A 6,310-nucleotide genomic window follows, 5' to 3' on the forward strand; every position below is an offset into this window, starting at 1 on the left:
TTATTTATCAGCCGTGCACAGGAGTCGGGATTGTTGTTGGCTTATCCCCGCAGACATCATTATTTTAACTTCTGGCTCCTGAAAACCGACATGGCGGCACCAAAATGAGGAACACATTGGCTACGTCCATCATGTATACAGTCCGACAGAACACACAGCCTCTGCCTCCTCCTTTGTCTCTGTGTGTGTGAAATCAGCACAATTGTTGCTCATACATTTACCTGTTATTGGGTCACAATCCAGCATGTCTACTGTTCTGTACCAAAGTAGGCTGCACCCCATCACACTGCAGCTTTTCCTTCAGGCTTCAGGAAATAAATCACGGCTCTGTAGGTTTCTCTCCTGTAAAATCAAGGTCACGCAGTGTCCTTTAAAATCTGGGACAGCTCGCCTCACGAGACAAGCTGTTCATCTACCTCGTAATACCGGGGTGGCGGAGCGAGCGGCTCTGTGGACAGAAGTGTACCACACATATAGAAATGTCAGGGAGCAGCTGAAGAAGCGATCGGCGCAGCTGTAAGACTAAAAACAGTTGATGTTATGAAACAGAGGAAGGATCGCGCGCGTTGTGTTGCAGCTCTCTGCAGAGCTGCAGAGCTGATTGATGAATTTGTGGTCTGCTGGAGGCCTCAGAGCTGTTTACTGCTGAGAAATTTATGGTGCATGGTGAGTATTTTCTTTTCTCTTTGTGTGCTTTCTTTGTGCCCCTCCGGTTAATTCCTCCGAGACACTTCAGCCTAGTTGCCCAGATTAAATATCTCTGCCTGTAAGTGGTCGCTTTGAGCTGGTTTTCCAAAGCTAAGGAGAAAAGTGGGTTTATACCTTGTTGCAAAGAAACTTTCAGGCACTATAAACTCCTTTAACCCCTGACTTGTACCTCTCATTTGTTTCCAAAAAGAAACGGTGTGAAAAAGATCCCGACACACCCACACAGACACCGAGCAGAGCGAGTACACGTGCACACAGACGTGTGAGTAAACAGGCGCCGCTCTCTGCTGGTGGCTCGCTCTGTCAGATAGCTCCCAGCAGGATTCAGTCAGATCAGCAGCAGCTCGTTGATGACTGCTGAACATCCTCGATTCATCATGTTCGCGCAGCAGGAGGCCTCACACCTCACCTCAGCTCGCTCCTCTCTCAGGAAACAGGAGGTCCCACTTCATGTTCCCGCGCTGCCGCCAGGACAAAGACTCCGACGTGTAAATGTGACGTTCACATATTTAGAATCAAACAGTTAGTGTGAAAATGTGTTTTTAGTGTCGTTATAGCCTTCCCCTGTCGTCAGGATTCTTAAGGTAATGTTTTTCAGTTAGAAATATATTTCACACAAGTCAATGTTGACTTATTTCAGCCCTGAAAATATTATTAAAACACAGCACTACGAGACAACAATGAGAGATGTAAGACTTTTCGTACGTGATCTAACGTGCAACAGTTGAAATAATTTCTGTATTTTTTTTGGACCCGCTGTCTCCCCCATCTGCAGCCCTATCTGATAATGTAGCTTAATATAAGAAGTTTCCAAACTTCCTAAAGGCTTTCCTGGATATTCTTCCGATTAATAATAATTAGTTTCAAATTAGTGCCGACCAATGTTTAAGGTAACGTGTTTCAAAGTAATCCGTACTTTTTTGTTGTAATGCGTAAATTCTACAATTCCAGTAATCTGTTATTTTGTTACTTTCTCATAAAAAAATAAGAACTAACAGGAAAATAAATCACCATATTTCTCTTTTCTTTTTGTCGCTACAGAAACTCCCTGAAGCTCTGTTTCTGTTTCTCTCCTCCTTCTTGGCAGGTCGCTGCATACCAGCAGAAGGTAAACACAGCTGTGTCAGAGCGCATGTGTAGCTAGCTAACTCAGCTAGCGAGCTGTCAGAGAGGACAGCGTTTTCTTTGTGGAAATATTCACATTATTCTGAATGTTTGGGTGAAAGGGACGAGAACAACATGACGGTGAAATGTAAGCTGTGTCTGGAGGAGAAGTGCTCGTCAGCTGTGAAGAGCTCGACTTCAAATGTGAAGAAGCACCTGCAGCTAAACACAGCTCCACAACACTGGTGGGACTAAGAGCCTGTGTTGTTGTCATGGAAACAGCTGTGCCCAACACTGTATGCCTCTGCCCAGTTCGCTGTCAGACTGTTAGCATCATAAAGAGCTGTAAAGGTTACACTGCGTCTGTCAGTCCTGTTATCAGGCTGCAGAGTTACAGATTATGGGCCGTAAACGAGGCGAAGCAACGACGGTCGAGTCGAGACATTCAGAGGTAGACGTACAGCAGGCGACACGCCGTCCTGATGATGTAACACACATGTGGAACGAGTCACAAAGGGGGGTTAACTTTTGGTAACGCAAAAGTAATCTAACTTGTTACTTTACTCAGGTAACGCAGGAACGTTTCCTTCCTGTCGTTTTTTCCCAAATCATGGACTCACAGAAGTTGCATGAAAATGCTCCGACACATTCCAAGGATCTGACGGTACATGAAACCTACAGTAAGTTTAGACTGCCCATGTGGATTAGAAATCCTGGTTTGAGTTGCTAAATGTTGCACTTTGTTCACCAGTTGGTCTCTAACTTTGCCTCCCTGCTGTTTGCTGCCGAGCAGGTCGAGCACAGCGAGTTTATCAGAGCTCATTTGCTGAAAAAACGCCGCCTGCTGCGTCTGGAAACGAGAGACTGAAGTAAACAATGAAGCCGTTGGCCGCAGATCTAAAACAGCGAGCTGCAGATTTAGTGTGAAAACCTTTTGTTCACTTGAGTCATTGTTACATGTGCTGAATTCATCAGGGATGTTAAATTGCTCGTGACGAGATGGAGCTGGTGTTGTGAGCAGTTGATAAACACCTGCACTCTCTCATTTAGCCACAGGTGTGAAAGGTGTTCTCTCAGATGATTCCAGAGGTTTATATATTTACTGCTCACTGTGGATAAAATGGACACACGAGGCGGCCTCAGACTCTGGAGAGTTTCTGATCTCTGCTGTGCCTCACATTGATCTGCTCTGCGGCCCCGAACCCGTCTGAAGGCTGGAATCTCTGCTCGGCTTCGTGGCTTTAAGTCCAGACGGGGGAAGAAAAAGAAAAAGTCAAAGTGACATTGACCAGAAGATGAAAATAAAAAAGCTCGAGGTGCAGCGAGGAGAGAGAGGAGAGAGACACCAGGCTGTGCAGAATTTAGAAAAGCACTTGCATTGTTATCTTGGCAGCAGACGGAGACTGAGCTGTGTGAATGTTCTGTGATTAATGAAGGTGCTTGTCAATAAGACAACGCAGGCGGGATTTTAATTCATCAGTCTGGCAGGAGGCTCGACTATAAATGAGGAATGTTTCTGTGGATGTGGAGCTCACAGAGAGACGGCTTTATTTCCCAGAGCAGGGAATGCAGCAGCGTGACGTTCAATGTCAGTATGTAACATTTTGATTTGACACAAGAATCTCACCCCAGCGTCAGTTTAGCAGCTTCCTACCACATCACTCGATCTCTGAGAGAATCTGCTGTTAGTTATGGGATGGTAGGTTCGTAGTAATCACTTTGGTTTATAGGGGCGAGTCCCGTGGTCGGAGTTCTGTCCGGTTCCGAATGTAGAATAAGTCGTTCGGGCGAGAAGCAAGGGTCACGGAACCAAAAAGTTTGACCCCAGAAAACAACAAGCAGGCGATGGTGATCCTTTTTCAACGCCAAATCATGCCAGGATTTCACACTGCGCCGCTTTTTGGGCACTATTTTCTCTCTTGAAAATTCCAGTATCACTATGCCTGCATGTAGCTCTTGTAGGGTAAAACTTAAAGACCCTGGCATCTCACCGGAACTACTTATTCGACGTTCGGAACCGGCCAGAACTCCGACCATGGGACTCGGTGAGTAAGCTAATAGCTTTGCATCCACTACACTATATTTCATACAACTTGGTGTCCACAAATCCAATGAATGTACACGTAGTCGCACATGTATGCACTTCTGAACGCACCATCATCCTTTTCATCAAGCAGTGATGTTGTTAGCTAGGGACTGGTTGCATGCTAACTTGGTAGCATGGAAACTAAGTATAATAGTAAATCTACGGAGGTGTAACCTGGACAATTATGTGGTACATGTTGCAAACTTTAGAGACATTTGTTTGGACTCGGCCACTGGCTCAGTCTAGACTAAATTTAACAAACAACAATAAGAAAGTTTATTCCCAGTTTTAATTTATTTTAAGATTTCCACTACTACTACCCTTTTACCCCCTGTGGAAAAGGACACACTGCATTATATAAAACCAGGTTATTTGAAGGCTTAAAGCTACCCTTCAGTAACCTCTACAGCTGCTTGTAAACATAACGCTTCCTTTGAACGCAGCTTTCCGAGATGAGGATCTTTCCACAATATTTGAGGAGGGATTAAATAATAACTTCTATAATTGTTGTGATTATGGTTACGGTGTAATTATCATCATCATTTCCTGGACTGAGTCCCTGATGCGTCTCGTGGCTCAGCTGGACTGTAACTGACCGAGGCGATGAGGCCCGTATGGCCTCGTTAGGGAGTCGCTCTAATCATATCCAAGTTATGGATTATTACCTACAGGAAGCTGCTTCAGAGTCATTCACAGCTTCATTTGTGAAGGTTATAAAAACAGGAGAGAGATCACTTTTATGGGAGAACACGGCCCCTTTATATAACGTGAACACATAAACACCCCTTTAGCACACAAGGAGGTAATTAGCTTCGTGTTTATGGTTGGAATAAAACCAAGAACTCAACAGGAAGAAAATAAATTAAAGACAGTTTTCATAAAATAAGAAAGATCCAGAAGATTCCATCCAACAATCTATCATCTATACTGCTTGTCCTGTTCAGGGTCCCGGGGGGGGGGGGCTGGAGCCTATCCGCGCTGTCATTGGGTGAGAGGCACAGGGCTGACACACAGAGACGGACAACCTTTCACGCGCACATTCATGCTCACGTACGGGCAATTTAGAGTCACCAGTGACCCTGACGAGCATGTCTTTGGACTGTGGGAGAAGGCCGGAGGGAACCCACGCATGCACAGGGAGAACATGCAGACTCCACACAGAAAGGCCCACTACGTCTGAACCGGGATTCAAACCAGGAACCTTCTACCCGCGAGGCAAAGGTGCTATTCACTGCACCCCCGTGCGGCCCCTCAAGAAGAATCATTAAGAAAAGAATGATTGCATTCATTTGTCTTTGTCTCTGGATACCACGAACCATAGACAATGCTGCTGACAGGAAAGAACAATTAAAACTTGTAATTAACGAAGACGTCTCCATCTTGTTTTGCTTCCTGTTTGCAGCCTCTAGTTACAGCCGTGCATGAGGCCCAGAACACGCCTCAGAACAAGCCTCTTGTATTCGCATGAAGACGTAAACGGGCCTTAGTCATGTTTCTTTATACTCTTCAAAAGTCAAGAACACAAGAAACACGAGAACCTCAGCCGCTGCTCTACTCCCAGTCTTTACCATTACTGCAGCGGTGGTCACATTCTTGTAATTTCTGCAGCATTCATCCTCGTGCCTCAGCCCTTTGTCCTCACCACCTATTTCCCCTCTCCACTTCCCCAGTCTTCTTTACTTTGGTGTCCTGCTCTTGGGTTAACCTGGTAATACCACCACATTGCTAAGAGAACAATGGAAAAGTACACCACCACACCAGACGAAGACGTTTCCTTAATCTGGCTAAAGGAGCTGATAAATCCAGAAACAGGAAGAGAAAAAGGCCAACAGACACTCAGGCTGTGTGCGTTTGCAGGACAAAGGAATCGATTCTGGAGGAATTTCCTCTTCACTTCGTAGTAACACAATTTCCCTGTTTTTTTTTAAATCTGTGCTTCCTTCCTCAATCAACAACGATCCATTCCACAGCAGAAACACTCGGGGCCATCTCACAGACAGCTCCGCTATTGACTCCTCTCATTTAAGCAGTGGTGAAGCAGTATGTTGGAGCGATCGATACCAGCCGCCTTTGAGAACTATGTGTGTGTGTGTGAGAGTGTGAGTGGGCGAGTGTGTGTGGTGCGATGAGCACAGCCTCGGCCTATTAGCCGCATTCATCATCGGGCTCCCATGGTGGTTTGGTAACCGGTGAATGCCGTGGTGTTTACACATTCAGGCTCCTTAAACACCCTGCTCTATTAACTCCCTGCATTTACATGAAGCCTGCATCCATTGGTTTCTCCCCGGAGGTGACGCGCTCGAGCTGTGAACCATAAATAACACAAATTGTTCAATTTCTGCTCAGGTTGGATGTTCTTGGTATAATTGCCGCTCAGATAATGGCTCCTGTTTCTGCCCAGGCGGTTCGGTC

Source organism: Semicossyphus pulcher, unplaced genomic scaffold (genome assembly GCF_022749685.1).
Source record: "Semicossyphus pulcher isolate SPU_LCO1_2020_fin unplaced genomic scaffold, fSemPul1.0.p SCAF_25, whole genome shotgun sequence".
NCBI lineage: Eukaryota > Metazoa > Chordata > Actinopteri > Labriformes > Labridae > Semicossyphus > Semicossyphus pulcher.